The sequence below is a fragment of the Dermacentor andersoni genome, chromosome 1 (genome assembly GCF_023375885.2).
Source record: "Dermacentor andersoni chromosome 1, qqDerAnde1_hic_scaffold, whole genome shotgun sequence".
NCBI lineage: Eukaryota > Metazoa > Arthropoda > Arachnida > Ixodida > Ixodidae > Dermacentor > Dermacentor andersoni.
The window spans coordinates 62,209,440-62,231,369 of NC_092814.1; positions in this window are offsets into that span (position 1 = coordinate 62,209,440).

The following is a 21,930-nucleotide window of genomic DNA, read 5'->3' on the forward strand; positions in this document are numbered from 1 at the left end:
GACAGAAGTCTAAGATGTTCCTGATTCTATTTGCGATTACCTTAATAAATACTTTGTAGGCAACGGACATGTAGTAAGCTGATCGGTCTATAATCTTTCAAGTCTTTGGCGTCCCCTTTGTTATGGATTAGTATTACGTTAGCGTTCTTCGAAGATTCCGGTACGCTCGAAGTCATGAGGCATTGCGTAGGGTGGCCAGTTTTTCTAGAACAATCTGCCCACCATTCTTCAACACATCTGCTGTTAACTGATCCTCCGCGGCTGCCTTCTCCCTTTGGATAGCTCCCAAGGCTTTCTTTACTTCTTCCGGCGTTACTTGTGGGATTTCAAATTCCTCTAGACTATTCTCTCTTCCATTATCGTCGTGGGTGCCACTGGTACTGTATAAACCTCTATAGAACTCCTCAGCCACTTGAGCTATCTCATCCATATTAGTAATGATACTGCCGGCTTTGTCTCTTAACGCATACATCTGATTCTTGTCTATTCCTAGTTTTTTCTTCACTGTTTTTAGGCTTCCTCCGTTCCTGAGAGCATGTTCAATTCTATCCATATTATACTTCCTTACGTCAGCTGTCTTATGCTTGTTCATTAACTTGGAAAGTTCTGCCAGTTCTATTCTAGCTGTAGGGTTAGAGGCTTTCATGCATTGGCGTTTCTTGAACAGATCTTTCGTCTCCTGCGATAGCTTACTGGCATCCTGTCTAACGGAGTTACCGCCGACTTGAATTGCACGCAACTTAATGATGCCCATAAGATTATCATTCAGCCGAATACTTGTTCTGTAGCTTGATCCGGAATTCCTCTATTTTCCCTCTTACCGTTAACTCATTGATCGGCTTCTTAAGCACCAGTTTCTTCCGTTCCCTCCTCAAGTCTAGGCTAATTCGAGTTCTTACCATCCTGTGGTCACTGCAGCGCACCTTGCCGAGCACGTCCACATCTTGTATGATGCCAGGGTTAGTGCATCTAGTATAAAGTCTATTTCATTTCTAGTCTCGCCATTCGGGCTCCTCCATGTCCACTTTCGGCTATCTCGCTTGCGGAAGAAAGTATTCATTATCCTCATATTATTCTGTTCTGCAAACTCTACTAATAACTCACCCCTGCTATTCCTAGAGCCTATGCCATATTCCCCCACTGACTTGTCTCCAGCATGCTTCTTGCCTACCCTGGCATTGAAGTCGCCCATCAGTGCAGTGTATCTTGTTTTGACTTTACCCATCACCGATTCCACGTCTTCATAGAAGCTTTCGACTTCCTGGTCATCATGAGTGGATGTAGGGGCGTAGACCTGTACGACCTTCAATTTGTACCTCTTAAGTTTCACAACAAGACCTGCCACCCTCTCGTTAATGCTATAGAATTCCTGTATGTTACCAGCTATATCCTTATTTATCAGGAATCCGACTCCTAGTTCTCGTCTCTCCGCTAAACCCCGGTAGCATAGGACGTGCCCGCTTTTCAGCACTGTATATGCTTCTTTTGTCCTCCTAACTTCGCTGAGCCCTATTATATCCCATTTACTGCCCTCTAATTCCTCCAATAGCACTGCTAGACTCGCCTCACTAGATAACTTCTAGCGTTAAACGTTGCCAGGTTCAGATTCCATTGGCGGCCTGTCCGGAGCCAGGGATTCTTAGCACCCTCTGCTGCGTCGCAGATCTGACCGCCGCCGTAGTCAGTTGCTTCGCAGCTGCTGGGGACTGAGGGCCGGAGTTTGATTGTTGTATTCATATAGGAGGTTACATAAAATGTTATATAACATCCAGTAATTCCTGTGTCCTTTTCTTGAGCAGCTTTTCGAGGAAGCCTATAAATAATGTGAGCTTCCTCCGTCTTTCTATCAGGGCCACACAACCTTAATACCAAAGAGCACTGAAAATGAAGTAATATAGAGAGTAAACGAATATAGCCCGATATCGTTATGTAACGTCTATTACAAAATATCTGCAAAAGTACTGACAAATAGGTTGCAGACAGTCATTACTAAATTAGTAGGTGACCATCAAACATGCGGAATTCGAAGACGCTCTATACAGGCAAATGTTCATATCGCATGTTCAGTCCTTGAGTGCACAGAGGGTAGTATGGATCAAGTAACTCTTCTCCAGATTAACCTCGCCAAAGCCTTTGATAAGGTTCAGCACGATTTTTTGTTCCAAATACTGCGACATCTTCAGTTAGGAGATGTATTATACAATGGTATAACACTTTGTTACAAACATTGAACTACAATGTTAATTGTCAACCGTACGCTCTCAGATATAACACAGGTACAGTCATCCGTTCGTCATGGTTGTCCGCTCTCGCCTTTACTCTTCGCTATATACAGTAAACTCTCAGCTGCACGAGCGTCGGTTTAACAAATATTTCAGAATAACGAACTTCTAGAAAATCCCCGGCAGTTTTCCTATGCATTCAATGCAAAAATCTTTCAGTTAAACTAATTTCTGAAAAGAGAATATTTCAGTTGAACGAACTTCATCAGCGGACCCGGGCTCATTTTTGAAATCAGCTCAACAAAGTTAAGCTTTGCGCTCTGCAGCGCTGGCGTAGCCGACGCCCGCCGCCTCCAAATCACCCCTCCAGCGGCGGCTATGTGCAGAGTGACAGTGAGCTGGTTACCTGTGCTGAGCTATCAGACCTGGAAATTGATTCCAGTGTTATAGTCCCGAAGAAGAAGAGTGCGACGAGGAGGATGCACTGGCAGAGGCAGATTCAAATCCTGTAATTCTAGCCGAGACTGTAGGCTACCTTGGAAAGTTGTGAGGCTTCGTGTCTCAGCAACAGACTGTGCCAGAGGAACTGCACAAATACATCGACTCTCCGGACAGTTTTGTTACCTCTTGCACTTTAAGACCACCAGTGCAAATGAAAATTAGATATTTTTTTTTTCGAAATGACATATGCAGCAACGTAACGGTTACGCACTTCGTATATATTGATGTACATAACTAGATAAATTTCATTTCACACTTTTGACTCGATGTCTGCTGTGACCTATGCTGTTCCATATTCTAGTGAATATTCAGTTTAGCAAACTTTCAATTAAGTGAACTATTTTCTTGGGTCCCTTGAAGTTCACTCAAATGAGAGTTCACTGTACTTGGAACCACTTTGCTTAAGCGTGCTTTGCGACTCAAGCATTAAAGGATACGGGTATGCAGATGAGGAAATTAAAGTGCTAGCTTATGCAGATGACATTGCCTTCTTTTGCGTCGATAAGCCAAGCATTACCAAGGCAATAAACGCTACCCTGCGTTTATGTAAGACTGCAGGAGCTAGTGTAAATTTTGACAAAAGTAGGGGCGTTTGGCTAGGCATGTGGGCGCTCACCCCCTCTGTATTCGCGAATATTCATTGGAATCAGTCTCCGTTGCGATATCTTGGTGTGCCTCTCGGTAACTTCCGTAATAGTGGACCTCATTGCACGTCCACGATAACCACTATCTGTCGAAAGGTGACAACCTGGCAGGGACGTTATCTCTCCATTTTTGCGAGAGCTAAGGCATCCAATATATTTCTCGCTTCTAAGCTTCTTTATGTTCTGCAGGTTTTGCACGTACTGCTCATGTATCCATGTTCAGGCATTTCATAGAATATTTGCATGTTTTATTTGGTGTTCATCATGGGAAGCCATGAGAAGGGACAACCTTTTCCTTCCGCTTGAGAAGGGAGGCCTGAGCCTTGTGCATTTGTTTGTGCGGCAATTGGTCATGCGATTATTTTGCCTTAAAAACTTGCGTCATCCATTCCTTCTTGCAGTTAATCAAACACGTCTTGCTTCACACCTCCCTTCTCTTTTTGTAACGACAAACTTTGCTCAAGAACTGCCGGCTTCCTAAAGGAGCTTGTCGACACTATTTCATTTTTAAAAGTCAGATTCACTCTTGAATATTTGTTTACCGTTGATCGAACGTCGCTAAATGTCGCACTTATATATAACCTCTTCCCTGAACCTATGTACCGAAAGCCGTATCTGTCTCTGTTTGCTCAAGATGTTCTTTGCCGTGTCCGTAGGATGTGCATGACGCCAGCAGCGAAAATATTTTTCATTAAGCTGCACACCTCAACCCTGCCAGTTAAAACGTGGCTTCAGGAAAAGGACTACATGTACCCTAGAATACAAATTGTAGACTTTACAATCAACCCGTGACAATAGAACATTGCTTTATACTTTTTGCTTCATATTTCATTTTTGGGACACTTTACAAAGAACTATCAAAAAAGGCGTTCCTCTCACATCTTATGGTATCCGGTTCCTTCCTTTCGAAAAGTCGGCCAGTAATACACCATATTATTTGTTTATGTTATTAGGACTTCATTCATTATGGAGAAGCCGAATGATCGACAGACATGCCGAGCCAGCTCGCTCGACAAGGTCTGTCGATCGAGAAGGGACTGCTCAAGTGCATACTGCGGTTGCTACCTTTGAACCCGTACCTGAATGGATATTGTGTCTGGACGCTTGTGCTTGCTTGCCCGAATTTTGAACTTTCATTGGACTGCGTGCCATGTGTGCATTTGTTTCTCATGTATGTTCAAATGTAACGTAACAATATTGGTTTGACACGACTCATAATTCCATGCAATAAAGAAAAAAAAGCGCCACGGTAGCTCAATTGGTAGAGCATCGCACGCGTATATATAATTCGAAGATGGTGGAATCGTTCACCACCTGCGGCAAGTTGTTTTTTCATCCACTTTCATTTCCATTAATTTATCGTTCTTTTATTTCATTTATTAAGCACAAGTAATTTCCCCTATCTTGTCCTTGGTGTCAGTGTTTGTTGGCTTCTTGTGATATGACTGATTTTAGTGTAGTTATGTGACGGAGCTTTGTGTTTACTTTAGTGCGCCTAGACGACTGGACTTTGTGTTGCAGTGTTTCTTAGTTGACTTTCAATTTTAGTGTGGCATTAGTGTACTTATGTGACTGGATTTTGTGTTTTTATGATTTGGAGTTTACTTTCAGTTTTAGTGTGGAATTAGTGTACTTATGCGGCTGGGCTTTGTGTTATAATGAATTGGAGTTGATTTTTAATTTTAATGCGTTTAAGGTAATTATTTTTTTAAAATCTCCATATGAAAAGGAGCAGCTTGCCAACTAAAGGCGACAACATCTCCTAAGTACCCTGTAATATTTAAAAAAACTAAGAGGCTATTTTTCAATATTTTTGCACGATATGTAATTTCCGTGCGCGGTTTCCGTTACAAAATCAAACGTTGCGGACTATAGGCTAGCAAGCGATCGCGCGCAGCAAAGCTAAGCGTTCGCCTAACTTTAGCTACGAGGCCCATGTGATGAATCAAGAGACTCCCCGTGGGTTAAATATATCGTGCTCGAGGGTAGGTTTCAATGGTGTTCTTTGTTTTGTGTTTGTACTGACGGATGCAAGCCTGACGTGATCGTGAACGACCGCCTCTTGCCAAGTGACGCGAAACTAAAGGGAAGCCGATCTGTTGGGCTGGCCGAATGTGAGAAAAGGTGAAGCTTCCTGGGTATACGATAAAATGTCACCAGAGCGATGCTTCTGATACATCGCAGGATGAGGAGAGAGTATACGGTGAGCGTCTGAAGTTGCTGGGCCGTGAAAGCCCCAAGTCAGGTCGTGCAAGCCCCAAGCAATAAAGGTACACGAAAACGACGGAAAGCTTGTCCCGACCTCTAAATACAGTCGAACGCCTTTATAATGAAGTGCTTGGGGCCTACAAAATAATTCGTTATACAGGTAACTTCGTTGTAAAGGTCGCGCACCACACCGCTCACAATAGAACCGGGCCAGAATTATTCATTAGTTACAGAGGTCATTTCGTTGTAGAATCGTTTGTTATTTTTTGTTTATTTGTTATTGGTTGTATATTGGTTATTTATTTTTGTTATTTGTTATAGTGACGGTTATTATGTGTGTATGCGACACTTACAATTACAATCGCATTTTATGTCTGCAGTGAGAGAAGCAAGCCTGGCTCTAAAACATGCGTGAAGAAACCTGTTTTTAGACCATCTATAAAACAAGGTATTGTCCTCTGGGTCAGGTAAATGCGCCACCGTAAATTCTTACACTTTAGAGAAGTAGGGACACATCAGATAGTAAACGCCTGATCTTTTGGACACGGGGTGCAAGCTATAAAATTAAGCCGGATACTGGATGACGATTTCCTGTAGCCGATAAATAGAACAGACACCACCTGGGAATTTTCTTGAACCGACGACCACATTGTTAGAGACTTCAAGGTCTGTAATAAACGTATTACAGGAGAAATTATTGCTCGTGTTCTCTCGCTTGCTCGCAGAAGAAGTTATTCGCTGCACTTTTAATCCGGAAAGATCGCCATAAGCATTGAAAAGCTTACACGTTGTTCAAGAAATAAAGAAAGAAACGCTCAAGAACAGTCGCCTGAAACATGGGAAATTGTTGAAAATTGCACTCATTACCTAAATTACGATGTGGACGTTGTGAGAGTAGTGATTGCTCAGTATGCATATTTATAATATAGGTGTTAGAACAATAAACATTTCCACGCAAATCGAACACAAATATTTAAATAAAGGAGAAATATCGCATCGAATATAGAATATTTCGTTAAAGCAAGAAAATTATGCGAAAAGAAACTGGTAACTGTAGTAAACCGTTTTTTTTTTTTTCGTTGTCTCTGCATTTGCCTTGAGCTTACTTGTACTCGCTCCTCATAAGTCTTCCTATGCAAGATGGCAATATTTTCAGATAAACAAATAATGTAAGTATGACGGAGATAATGCGAAAGGCCTTGGGCTATTGGCCTTTTACTTGATAAATAAATAATATCCACTTTCACTTTCTCATCTAGAACAGTATTAGAACATTGCAGGTCTATTCAGCCATGCAAACATCCGAAGAGAACAGATACCCACTTCATGTAAGTCCACATAGCAAATCTGGGTTACGTGACGAACGTAGCAAACGTGGTGGGCCCGTCTCGTCAAATAGTATACGCCGGCGCATCGCGAATGCTGCAGTAAAGTCTTGCATCGACGCGAGCTCCATCGACGGCTCCGAGACTTACGCATGCATAGACAGCGGACACAGTTGCCCAGGGTCATTCAAATTCGATCACAGACGGCCATGCCAGTAGGAGCATTACCCCCAGTGACGAGTTGTACGCACAGTTGCAAACAAAAGTTCGCCCAATAGACAGTTTCCTTCATTTGCCTGCCTGTCTGCGGGCCTACTGATATCCGTCACTATTCTGTGACAATATAAGTAACTTTATAGTTTATCTTTCTTCCTTTTGTTTCTTTCTAGTGCTATTCGACATGAACAAGCATTCAAAAATTTCAAATGAAATAGCAATAGACTAAGAAAGCCTCCATTCGTACCGCGAGAAATACACGATATTAGCATGTTCCCGATTTATAAATAAATTCACTCTCGGCATGTAAAAAAAAAAAGAAAACGTTCACAGGTCTCTTTTGCACAAGTACTCTGAGAGAGCACGACAAGCGACAGTACGTATCGATCGCGAAACTGGTGTGACTATGCCCTTGACATTTTCGTCGGTAACACTATATCTTTCAATGGCACGTACTTTTGACACGTGCTTTTGTCCGTTTTCGTCGAATGAACGAAGGACAACGATTTTGATTACTTGCTAATGGCGAAACCTACTGACATTTCATCAGATACGTGGCACTGGAACTCGGACTAACCGCTGTTTCGAAACCAACGTTAGCTATAAATGCACACTAATGTCAACGAATTTCGTTCATCCTTTTTCATCTCAGCAGCTGGCATAACTCGGCTACGAAATTATACAATCCTAAAGTGTCAATATATGAACCAACGCGATGGCTATGACGTTTTGCCCCTGAGCACGATCGAGGTGGTGGGCTCGATTCGCGGGCGCAAAATCCGGATTCCAACGGGGAGCGGAACGCAACACGGAGGGGTTTGTCTTTGTGCCGAGACGCCTGGCTCTGAATGCTGAATTGGCGCACTGAGTGCCAGATTCCGTAACGAGCACCTCAAAACGAAAGCGCTTCAGAAGAATCGACCAAAATGTAGTTGTCTTCGAATGCCATTGTCTTCTAGTTTCTCATATAAACATATATTACTGCGAACTTAAGAAAGTTTATTCACACTTGATACTTTCATGTAATGCCATTCCGAACTGGCAGTCGCGTCAACTGAAGAGTTTGTAAATGACAAGCAACTGTTTTCAGCTATCTGGTGCATCGTCGCATTACAGTGATAGGAAAGAACAGCACCTCATCGGATAGAGTGTGCGTTCGTTCAAGAAGATTAGTGTAATAAATCAACACCGTAAATAGTTTTAAGTGTATACAAGCATGTCGAAACTGTAAAATAACAATTTGCATTGCCTAGATCGACGCAACAAATTCGTAAGCAGCCCAAAAGTCAAGCATTCTTACTGAACGACTGGAAATTATTCACCGGGAGTTATCTGCCTCATGCGTTCGCTCAGGAACTCGTGCCTCTGCGCAGCAGCCGTGGCCTCTCCTGCAGCAGAGTCAGTCATCCGTAGCAGTCGCAACTTGCGCCAGCCTTCTTCCCCCGAGGCTTCTAAGTTGTGTTATCGGTTATACTCGGACAGAAACGAATATTGGACAATCTCGAATAGTGAATGCTTGATTAGAATCGGAACAAATCACGATGTAACCGGCGGCGCGTGCAGTGCACAGATACATACACATAAAGCGCGAACCAAAGAAAAAAGAAAAAGAAAAAGCGCGAACCAGAAATACGGGGCAATGATTAATTAAGTGGGACATTGTGTGATATATTATTAACTATTGGAGCTTAACGTCCCTAACAAAAAGAAAAGAAGACGTAACGTTGAAAGATAGGAAGAGGGGCTAGAAAGTAAGTGCAGCTGATACTCCAGAGATGAGACAAAGAGTAGTCGAATTGGAAGGGTCATTCAATGCGTAGAGCCAACAACTGGTATAGTCTGTTAAGAATAACATAATGGTGGTCAAGGGAACGGAAACGCAGTCGAATGCAGCATAGGATAATGTGCAATGAATTTAGGAAATTTTCAGACACAGGACGAAGCCGGATGACGCAGAACAGGGTAACTGAGGGTTGCTTGGACTGGTTAAAACAGACGTTTGGGCGAGTTGGTAAGACATATTTGAAACAGAACAGCGCGGTGTTCACGGGGACAAGCAGGGAGAAACGACACGGACGAGCGCTGACTCGTGACGAGTGCTGAGCAGCGTTTCTCCCTGCTTGTCCCCGTGAACACCGCGCTGTTCTGTTTCAAATATTGCTTGGACTGGCCATCGTTGAATAGGCTGATGAGAATGAACGTCGCTGAGCTCTACTTAGATACGAAAAAAAAAAAAGAAAACGCCGCAGGGGGCACCTGATTAATATTGACGACGTAGAGTTCTGTACCGTGGAGGTAAATAGTATATCTACGAATTCGTCCTTTTTATTTCTTTTTAATTACAGCTTCATCGACATGCGGTCGCCGCAGCTGGGAATCGCACCCAACCTTGTGCTCCACAGCAGAACGTCAAAGCCGCCAAGCCACCATAAAGGAGCTGTGACTAAGGCGGATCCCCCCCCCCCCCCCCATTTTACGAACAATGAAGGCTCCCGCAACCGACAAAATGCCGTCCAAATCATGCACAATAACGTTTCCTTAGGAGAGTTGGTGCTTGCTGAACGATATGGCATTGTAGCGCAAAAAAAAAAACGGAAAAGAAAGAATCTAAGTGACAGACAGAAAGAGAAAGACGGCGCTACACTCACAACTGTTTACTAGGCACAAAGCTTGCTGCATATATACCGCGTATACTCTCGACATCAGGGGGCAGCAAAGAGCAAGCGACAGGTCATCTTGTTTGCGTCAAAGCTAACGATTTTATTTTCGCATCATATAATGAAACAGATGTTCGACTAACACATGCTTGATCATTGATATGAATATGATATGACTCACGCATTTTCCTCGCGGTTTTATTTCTACTCCTACTTTGCGCCACAATACTATGTCGTTCAGCGTCCAAATCATGTTGCAGAAATGTTGCCCATATGTCATCATCATCATCAGCCTGGTTACGCCCACAGCAGGGCAAAGGCCTCTCCCATACTTCTCCAACAGCCCCGGTCATGTACTAATTGTGGCCATGTCGTCCCTGCAAACTTCTTATTCTCATCCGCCCACCTCACTTTCTACCGCCCCCTGCTACGCTTCCCTTCCCTTGGAATCTAGTCCGTAACCCTTAATGACCATCGGTTATCTTCCCTCCTCATTACATGTCCTGCCCATGCCCATTTCTTTTTCTTGATTTCAACCAAGATGTCATTAACTCGCGTTTGTTCCCTCACCCAATCTGCTCTTTTCTTATCCCTTAACGTTACACCCATCATTCTTCTTTCCATAGCTCGTTGCGTCGTCCTCAATTTGAGTAGAACCCTTTTCGTAAGCCTCCAGGTTTCTGCCCCGTAGGTGAGTACTGGTAAGACACAGCTATTATACACTTTTCTCTTGAGGGATAATGGCAACCTGCTGTTCATGATCTGAGAATGCCTGCCAAACGCACCCCAGCCCATTCTTATTCTTCTGATTATTTCCGTCTCATGATCCGGATGTGTCGTCACTACTTGCCCTAAGTAGATGTATTCCCTTACCACTTCCAGTGCCTCGCTACCTATTGTAAATTGCTGTTTTCTTCCGAGGCTGTTAAACATTACTTTAGTTTTCTGCAGATTAATTTTTAGACCCACTCTTCTGCTTTGCCTCTCCAGGTCAGTGAGCATGCATTGCAATTGGTCCCCTGAGTTACTAAGCAAGGCAATATCATCAGCGAATCGCAAGTTAGTAAGGTATTCTCCATTAACTTTTATCCCCAATTCTTTCCAATCCAGATCTCTGAATACCTCCTGTAAACACGCTGTGAATAGCATTGGAGAGATCGTATCTCCCTGCCTGACACCTTTCTTTATTGGGATTTTGTTGCTTTTTTTATGGAGGACTATGGTGGCTGTGGAGCCGCTATATATATCTTTCAGTATTTTTACATACGGCTCGTCTACACCCTGATTCCGTAATGCCTCCATGACTGCTGAGGTTTCGACAGAATCAAACGCTTTCTCGTAATCAATGAAAGCTATATATAAGGGTTGGTTATCTTCCGCACATTTCTCTATCACCTGATTGATAGTGTGAATATGGTCTATTGTTGAGTACCCTTTACGGAATCCTGCCTGGTACTTTGCTTGACAGAAGTCTAAGGTGTTCCTGATTCTATTTGCGATTACCTTAGTAAATAGTTTGTAGGCAACTGACAGTAAGCTGATCGGTCTATAATTTTTCAAGTCTTTGGCGTCCCCTTTCTTATGGATTAGGATTATGTTAGCGTTCTTCCAAGATTCCGGTACGCTCGAGGTCATGAGGCATTGCGTATACAGGGTGGCCAGTTTCTCTAGAACAATCTGCCCACCATCTTTCAACAAATCTGCTGTTACCTGATCCTCCCCAGCTGCCTTCCCCCTTTGCATATCCCCCAAGGCTTTCTTTACTTCTTCCGGCGTTACCTGTGGGATTTCGAATTCCTCTAGACTATTTTCTCTTCCATTATCGTCGTGGGTGCCGCTGGTAGTGTATAAATCTCTATAGAACTCCTCAGCCACTTGAACTATCTCATCCATATTAGTAATGATATTGCCGGCTTTGTCTCTTAACGCATACATCTGATTCTTGCCAATTCCTAGTTTCTTCTTCACTGCTTTTAGGCTTCCTCCGTTCCTGAGAGCATGTTCAATTCTATCCATATTATACTTCCTTATGTCAGCTGTCTTATGCTTGTTGATTAACTTCGAAAGTTCTGCCAGTTCTATTTCGAGCTGTAGGGTTAGAGGCTTTCATACATTGGCGTTTCTTGATCAGATCTTTCGTCTCCTGCGATAGCTTACTGGTATCCTGCCTAACGGAGTTACCACCGACTTCCATTGCACACTCTTTAATGATGCCCACAAGACTGTCGTTCATTGCTTCAACACTTAGGTCCTCTTCCTGAGTTAAAGCCGAATACCTGTTCTGTAGCTTGATTCGGAATTCCTCTATTTTCCCTCTTACCGCTAACCCATTGATCGGCTTCTTATGTACCAATTTCTTCCGTTCCCTCCTCAGGTCTAGGCTAATTCGAGTTCTTACCATCCTGTAGTCACTGCAGCGCACCTTGCCGAGCACGTCCACATCTTGTATGATGCCAGGGTTAGCGCAGAGTATGAAGTCTATTTCATTTCTAGTCTCGCCGTTCGGGCTCCTCCACGTCCACTTTCTGCTATCCCGCTTGCAGAAGAAGGTATTCATTATCCGCATATTATTCTGTTCCGCAAACTCTACTAATAACTCTCCACTGCTATTCCTAGTGCCTATGCCATAATCCCCCACTGCCTTGTCTCCAGCCTGCTTCTTGCCTACCCTGGCATTGAAGTCGCCCATCAGTATAGTGTATTTTGTTTTCACTCTACCCATCGCCGATTCCACGTCTTCATAAAAGCTTTCGACTTCCTGGTCATCATGACTGGATGTAGGGGCGTAGACCTATACAACCTTCATTTTGTATCTCTTATTAAGTTTCACAACAAGACCTGCCACCCTCTCGTTAATGCTATAGAATTCCTGTATGTTACCAGCTATATTCTTATTAATCAGGAATCCGACTCCTAGTTCTCGTCTCTCCGCTAAGCCCCGGTAGCACAGGACGTGCCCGCATTTTAGCACTGTATATGCTTCTTTCGGCCTCCTAACTTCACTGAGCCCTATTATATCCCATTTACTGCCCTCTAATTCCTCCAATAGCACTGCTAGACTCGCCTCACTAGATAACGTTCTAGCGTTAAACGTTGCCAGGTTCATATTCCAATGGCGGCCTGTCCTGCCCATATGTAGCGCCCGGATATTGCAAACGTACTACAGATATCTCGCGTAAAGCAGACACGTCAGACACGTCAGGCAAGCTGCTTCTGTCGCGGACATGCATGACTGCTCGGAATATCCGGGGCCTTTGCAGAGCGTTTGCTGTAATGACTATTACGTTCGCAGCATACACGGTGCGACAGATAGAACGGGCAGGACGCCCACACAGCAAGAACAGATACATTGCGTGCACACGTATGCGCACATACGCGCGTACGTGTAATTTCTGCGTACTCCTTCTTCTAGACCTTCCCCAGGCACAAGCTGCATGTTGAATTAACCAAGTTTTTAAATGTAAACTGTATCACAAGATACGCATTCATATGAGCTGAAGACATTATTGTATCGAATTATAATTTGAACAAATGAGAAAACATACTTCTGTCATAGGAAAATAAGAAAATAAAGCCACTGGAAGGACAAATATTCATGCGTCAACTGAAAAATGTATATATATCAAGTTGTTACAAGATACATATTAGAGGTCATGCGATAAAATCTTTAGGCTGTCTCTTTCTTAAACCAAAACAGCGTACTCTAGACGTCCTGAATTACTTTGGCACAAACGTAGTTGCCTGTGATGTCTAGCAGGTGTCTGTCTCGGACGCAGACATTATATAGACCTAATTTGTACACCGCAGAGACATTTGTGGTTTTCTCGGAGGTCGCGAAAATAAATGTTCACGCGCTATAAATTGAGGCCGAAGTAGAACGTCATTTCTTCTGATATACCTATCCTCTCCACGCACCACGCTCAAACAGGGTCGCAATCGGCTCCGATCTATGAATTAACGTATATTGAGGGCGCCGGTTGACACAACCACGGAGCTATTGTTTCGCCATGCACGGGGCAAGCGGCGATTTTCAGAGTCGTCATATTTTACCAGTTGTATAAGGTCACCCTCAACCTTCAATTGATATGGACCATATTATGATGATGATTTACTGACATATCCCCTTTTAAAAGGGGCGGTGACAAATAGTCACCTACCCTGCTTGTCTGAATCGGGTATACTGTACACGTTTTTCATTCTAGCATTGCGATAGCAAATATATGAACACTCCAGGCGCATTTTGCCTTCGGTGTCGCCGTCTCCGTGGTGTTCCATATAAAGTCCAGGGGCGATAACACCGTTGCCGCGCGCCGTGTGCTGTTCGTGCTATGTGAAAGCACGCGAGGGGATGATCGCGGCTCAATCTGGCGCATGCGAGGGAGGAAAGCGGAGAACAAACGCGCCGTCTTCCGTCGCGTGGAAGGCAGTAGAGGGATTGGAGGGAGAGAGGCAGGGAGCGGGGGAGGTGGCGTCGGACTTGGTGCAGCAACTGCGTATTTCGCGTCCGGGCGCAAGGGGAACTGGCGTTCGCGGCTCAACCTCACGCGCGAAAGAGAAGAAAGTGAGAGGTAGCGCGGGAAGGAGGGGGGAGCGCGGCTCCTACTCCACCAGCAACTGCGTACATTGCGCGGCGGCGCACGGTCGCGCGCGCCGTATCTTGACGCTCCGCATACGGCTCATACCTTTGTGCGAGCTGGTTACTCGCCGCTGTTTGCGTTGAACAGATAGACAGCCCGAAGGTCACTTCGCTTGCCGCTGCTGCCGCGTTTGCTCACACGAGCGTTTTGACAGCGAGTGTCCGCGGTCATCGAGTGTGATCATGTTTGCCTTTGAGCGCTGACACCATGCTTGTTAATTCAGTTAGTAATCGAGTCTTTCCAAGTTTATACGGCCGATAAAACTACTATCCTTACTTCGTATAGCTGTTTACTAATTTGCTACCGCAATCGATGCTTCGCCTTTCGGCCGAAATTGCGACTTTTTTTTGGATACACCTCCTTCATCGTTTTTTTTTTTATTCTTTAAACATTTTCTGTCTACCTTGTACCGCTACCTGTGCCTGTAACGGATCCAGTCTTATCAATCTCTTCCCTGCTTTTTTTTTCACCAATACTCTAAACGTCTCTTGCTTATCTCGACGGCTGACCGGTTGATGCTTCAGTTCACTTTAAATCTAAGCGCTTTTGGAAGGTTTATTTTGCCTACAGGTCTCACTGGGCGAATGCCTTTGCATTCCCCTGATTAGGACGTGTTGAGTGGTCGCCGCATTTTAGCTCAAGCATACACATGCCGCATCTTCTATCTTAAAGGGACACTAAAGGTTAATATTAAGTCAACGTGGACTGTTGAAATACCATCGCAGAAACCTCGAAACGCTTGTTTCGTGCGAAGAAGAGATTTATTTAAAGAGAAAATGCGTTCTGAAGCGTCCGCGTACCTCTAGCGCAGTTCAAGTCACCCGCCCTCCGATCGAGGAGTGGTGACGTCATGGTCTCATAGTGACGTTGCGCCGTCGGTGAGTAAAACGGCGTCCGCAGGAGGCGCTACGGCTTTTCTGCACAAAACGCAAACGCGCGGCCAGAAACAGAGCCAAGACAGAGCAGACAGCAGCGCGAAAGCGGAACTATGGTGGCTAGCGGAAGGGAAAGCGCACCACGATAAGCTGGTTCTTTATTTTATGACGCCAACTTCGACGCTCGTTGCAATGGATGACCCTGACAACGACACATTAGCTCGCGATGCTGGGCTCGAGTTCAGCGATTTAAGCACTGGAACGTGACCTGCTGTTGAGGGCTCGCGCTGCTGGCGTCGTTGCGTACTACTACGACGACGGCCTGCTTTGAAAGGCACTTCACGCGACTTCAGTAAGTCGGCGTTGAACTCGTAATTCTCTGGACGAAAGTGCAGCGAGCGCACTACGTGATTTTTCGACTCTTTGCCGGCGCGCTGTGGCAGAGGTACGGCACTTAACCACTTCGAACGGAGAGGTTCACTCGTTGGCACACAGTGATAAGTAACGTTGGATTCGCCGCTGCAACTGCCCTTGACCAAGTTCCGCGGACCGTTCGCGCATCCCACGACATCACATGGACGTGGCATTCTCGCTGCTTGTTCCAAATGCAAGTTTCGCGAGCCAGCAGGACCACCGCAGCACGACGCGATAAAGAAACAACTGAAACTCCAAAGCGGGCGCGGCACAAAGTCGAGCGCGCAGAGTCGAGCGAAAACGAAACCTTTCCATCACCCATACTACTCAAGGGTCAAAATGTTATTTTTTGTCTTAGAATCGAATAGAAATAGACAAGTAGCATTTTCTTCCGTCTTATAATCTAATGAAATGATCTTTTTAATACGAGTAATTCAGTACTAGCAGAGTCCTTCCTTAAAGTCCTTGCCTTAACGCTTCTAAACGACTGCTTGTTAAGGCAATTGCCTAATTAAAATACAGCTAGTTTCAACTGCGCAGATCCTAACACTTCACGTTCGCCTTAATCCGTTGCTAAAAGCTGCACCGAAGACATTTAGTAGCGAAGTTTGTCTTGCATTAATCCTACCTAAATCTCATTCAGAAATGGCATAGCTTTGCAGAGAAATCTTGAGCGCACGGAGCAGCTCAATTTTCTTTTCTTTGTCATTAAGTATTCTACGGTAGCAGCCCTTTGCAATAACAATTTCATTCTTTTGATCTCCTTATAAGATACTGCCCACAGTCAGAGTCCTTCTCTGCCACAGTTTAACAGAAATTTAGTGAACAGCTTTAGTGAACAGAATCGCAACAAAGCCACTGGTGCTTTGTTGCGAATGCGCGGCGTTTAATTTCAGGCAAATATTAAAAAGCGGAGCCCACCGAAGTGTTGAGGCGAACAGCGATGATGAAGAAATCTGGACCGAGACCGCCCGGCCGTGTACAGCGGACGCATTTCGACGGGGGCGAAATGCAAAATACCCTTTTATTTAAATTTAGGTACATTTTAAAGACATTTAGTAGCGAAGTTTGTCTTGCATTAATCCTACCTAAATCTCATTCAGAAATGGCATCGCTTTGCAGACCTTTAGGTGCATTTAAAGACATTTAGTAGCGAAGTTTGTCTTGCATTAATCCTACCTGAACCTCATTCAGACATTTATTTACGTTTATTTAAATTTAGGTGCATTTTAAAGGATCCCAGGTGGTCAAAATTAATCCTGAGTCCCCCACTACGGCGTGCCTCATAATCGTATCGCGGTTCTGGCTCTTAATATCCCAGATTTTTAAAATTTTTATTGGTCTGAGACCGCCGCAAGCTCCATGTTATGAGCGGCTTTTTTTTTTTTTTTTTTCGTCCCGGGCGCTCATATAATGGCAGAAGACGCGCTCAGGCAGTAATTTAAACATAGTCAATGTTAAAAGATAGTTACGTGAAACTAAAGCAACGGTTGAGGAAGTTGAGAAAGCTAGAATACCGAGGCTGCCCCACACACAACCACAGCGGTAGCGGCGTTCGCATGCCCTCTCATGCACGGTTGCGCCTCTAGCGGCGGGCGCTGGCTCTATATGAAACTGAGGCGGCAGTTTCGTGACCAGAAAAAAAATGGAAGGACTCTGGTACTAGTGACAAATTATGATGATGAGTGCTTTCGACATCGGGCTAGTACCGGAATGTCGCTGGGGGGTCTCAAATAGCGTCATGCATTTACCTCAATTTCTCGGTTACTAAAGCTCTGTTCGCAATTATATTGACGCTTTAGACGTTCTAGAGCATTGCTTTATCACTTTAACTTGACTTTCTGGTAACCTTTAGTGTCCCTTTAACGAAAATACTGCGCGAAAAGGACGTAGACGAAAAAGAAAGGAACATGGATGATTTAGACGGATATACTGATTACAATGGTTCTCTAGTGCTGGATCTCTGCGAACAGAACCTTATAGCAGTTAACAGGGAGAAGAAGTGTCATGGACAGGTAACGTGGCAATTCGGAAACAGGCAGTCATGTATAGACTACGTCTAATTCTCAGAAATGGTCTACGAACAACTAGACCAAATGATGATATACGAACATGGATAAAATAGCCTGGGTAGTGATCATAGACGTTCTATATTGAAGTTTGAGAGAGGTACTAACGCAAAACACGAACCAATAGCAACAGAATTTCTAAAAATGAAAAAAGAGAGCAAATAACAGAGATCGCAAAAAAACATGGTGAAGAAAATGGAGGCTTTTCCTACAGCAGTTTGGGAATATAAGAAACTGGTAGACGTTATGCAGCAGTAAATAAGACAGAGACGGCGAAAAAATTGTTGGGCTGGAAAGTGGAAACCATGTAAGTTGTGGAACAAGGAAATAAAGCAAGCTACCAAAGAGTGTAAGGAGGCGTATATAGGGATCATCGAGAAGCCAAAAAGTTCCACAAAATTCCCGAAGAAGAGATGCTCCTTAGATGGGACGTATACGGAGAAAAGAAAAGGGTAGCGAGTGAGCCCGTGCAAAAAAAAAAAAAATATTATATGCTCAAGTGAACGTTGGGTACATAACATTCGCAAAAGAGACACAGGTGCCCCAAAAAGAATGTGGAACCATATAAGAGCACCAGGAGCTCCAACTAAAAATTCACAAACGGCTATAAGGGATGAAGACGGTAACATCTACGAAGGAGACGATGCGCTGCGGTACATTACAGACGTTATTACGGATAATTTCGGCCCGAAAGAAAGAAAGCGTAGTTCAGACTCAAACAGATCCAGCAACAACAAAGAAGCCTGAGATATCAAAATGTAGCATAGGAAGGTTTTATTGGAAAAAAAGAAGAAGAAAATATCCGTAATAACACGGCAGCAGGAGCCGTTGAAATCCCTATACAATTAATCAAAAACCTCGGTCCAAAGAGCAAGGCACTGCAGACTAATGCCATAGAGCGAGTGATTATAACGAAGAAAATTCCGGTTGGATGGCGTGAAAGCAAAATGAATATCATATACAAAGGCAAAGGCGATAAGGATAAGACGAGCTCGTACAGGCCAGTTACAGTAACGTCGGTGATACATAGAATGGCAATACAAGCCATAAAATTGGAACTGTCGAAGTGGGTGGGGAAAAATGATGTACTGGGGGAACTTCAGAATGGGTTCAGGCCAGGCAGACGCTTAGAGGATAATATGTTTGTACTAACTCAGTGCATAGAGATTTTAGTAGCTCAGAATGGACCTTTATGGACAGAATTTCTAGATATTACAGGAGCCTACGACAACGTATACACAGGGAATCGTTATGGGATATTCTCAAGCACGAAGACATAAATGACGATTTTGTGGAGCTGCTGAGGGAAGCATATAGAAAAAACCGAGTAAACATTGTGTGGGAAGGCCGAAATTGTAATGAACTGGTGGAAATTCCCCAAGCACTGAAGCAAGGATACCCTCTGTCTCCATTGTTGTTCACGCTTTATGTTAAGGGCACAGAAAGTCAACTGGAAAACAGTCAATTAGGATTTTATTTATCCTACATGCGTAATGGACAAATGGTGCAACAGAAGCTCCCTGGATTGATGATGTATGCGGACGACATAGTGCTACTAGCGGACAATAAAAGAGATTTACAAACACTGGCCGAGGTGTGTGGCAACGCAACGAAAAATCTAGGCCTCAAGTTTAGCACAGAGAAATCGAGAACTATGATCTTGAAGAGACGAGTAATTACGTGGTGTCAATTCAACAGCAATTCATACCCATAGCCAAGCATTATAAATACCTCGGCGTATACGTAAACGAAGGAAAGACTCGAGCACCCACCAAGAGAATATGAAAATAAAGGGGAAGCGGAATGCTGCAACAATGAAACACAGAGCACTGTGAGGCCACAATAAGTATGAGGAGGTGCGTGCAATCTGGAAAGGAGTAATGGTGCTAGCGCTAACGTTCGCAAATGCCATTCTATGCTTAAAATTGGACATCTTGTCGGGGTTGCAAGTTAACTAAAAACCGGTAGGCCGGTTGGCTTTGGGAGCCCACGATAGAACCACAAATGAGGCGGTCAGGGTGAAATGGGTTAGGCCTCTTTTGAAGTCAGAGAAGAACAGAGCAAAATTAGTTTTGAAGAAAGATTCAGGAACATGGATGAAAATAAATGGGCAGCAAAAGTGCAAAAGTATCTGTACTTGGAAAGTGTGAACACTGAATGGAGGAAGAAGTCAAGAAAGTTGGCAACCAAGTGCAGGGCAACTGAAACTTTAAATGAAAAAAATTATGGGGTTTTACATGCCAAAACCACTTTCTGATTATGAGGCACGCCGTAGTGGAGGACTCCGGAAATTTTGACCACCTGGGGTTCTTTAACGTGCACCTAAATCTAAGTACCACGGGTGTTTTGCCATTTCGCCCCCATCGAAAAAACTTTAAATAGAGAACCAGGAATAATCAGAAAGTAAGAGGAACAGAGACAGTTAATTGGATGCAAAGAATGGAAACAAAATGGAACATGGAGATTCACAAAAATGAAAAGAAATAAATTAGAAGGGAAAACTTGTACCATAACACGAAGGGAAGTGCCTTGCTATTTGAAGCTCGAGACGGTTACCTAAGGACCAAATCATACAGGAGCAAATATTCGGAACTAGATGAGACATTTGTATGCTGCAGCAAAAATCCGGAGACCACTGAGCACATTCTAATGGAATACGAAGGGATTCACCCAGTGAGATCCGTAGGTAAGGTACACCTTCCAGAAGCGCTCGGGTTTAAAGTGGACGGAAGCGTCAACCGGTCAGCAGTCAAGGTAAGCAAGAGACGTTTCAAGTTTTGGTGTAAAAATGACAGGGAAGTGATTGATACGAACGGGGGGATCTCTTACAGTCATAGCTAGCGGTTCAAGGTAGATTTTGAAGGAAAAAAAAAATTAAGGAGATGTATAAAAAAATGATAGATAACGATATGTATAGCATACCTGATTAAATCAAGCAGGCTAGGTGACTATTTGTCACCGCCCCGTTTGAAACAGGATGACACTAAATAATCATCATCATCATTACCATCGTCTGGGAGGTCTGTCACTCAGTCTACGCAGTAAATGACATTTACAATTCGACAACTTTTTATCTCATCTCTAGAGTATCAGCTGCACTTGCTTTCCAACCCGTCTTTCTACTTTTCAGCGTTACGCCTTTCTTTTTTTCAGTTAGGGACATTAAGCTCCAGTTGTTAATGATATATCAAACAACGTCCCACTTAATTAATCATTGCCCCGTATTTCTGGTTCGCGCTCTACGTGTATGGTTTCCTGTACCGCACGTGCCGCTGGTTACATCGTCATTTGTTCCACAGGACTAGGTATGTGAGGATAGAAACGCGGTTACAAAGCTGTGGCAGACCCGCCTGATTAGTATTGTGATCGCGTTTTGTTGAGGCCCGATACGAAGTATAGCGCTCCTTCGACTTCGCTTCGCGCAACATGAAACGGTTCGCCGACCTCAAGTTTCATCTGCCACAGTGGTGCAGCAGCTGTTGTGTTCGCCTGCACAACACGAGGTTACGCTAAGGATGTGCGAATATTCGAAATTTCAAAGTCGAATCGAATAGCCAAGGCTATTCGATTCGAGCATTCACATTTCGAAATTGTCCAATATTCGTTTCTGTCCGATGATAACGCAAGTTAGAAGCCTCAGGGGAGGAAGGCTGCGGATGATTCTGTTGCAGGAGAGGCCACGGCTGCTGCGCAAAAGTGCGAGTTCCTGAGCGAACGCATGAGGCGATTAATACCCGGTGAATATTTCCAGTCGTTCAGTAAGAATGCTTGACTTTTGGGCTGCTTACGAGTTTGTTGCGTCGATCTCGGCAATGCAAACTATTCTTTTACAGTTTCGACATGCTTGTATCCATTTAAAACAATATACGGTGCTGATTTATAACACTAATCTTCTTGAACGAACGCACACTCTATCCGATGAGGTGCTGTTCTTTCCTATCACTGTAATGCGATGATGCACCAGATAGCTGAAAGCAGTTGCTTGTCATTTACAAACCCTTCAGTTGACGCGACTCCCAGTTCAGAAAGACACTACATGAAATTATCAAATGTGAATAAGCTTTCCTACTTTCGCAATAATATATGTTTATATGAGCAACTAGAAGACAATGGCATTCGAAGACAACTCCATCTTGGTCGATTCTTCTGAAACGATTTTGTT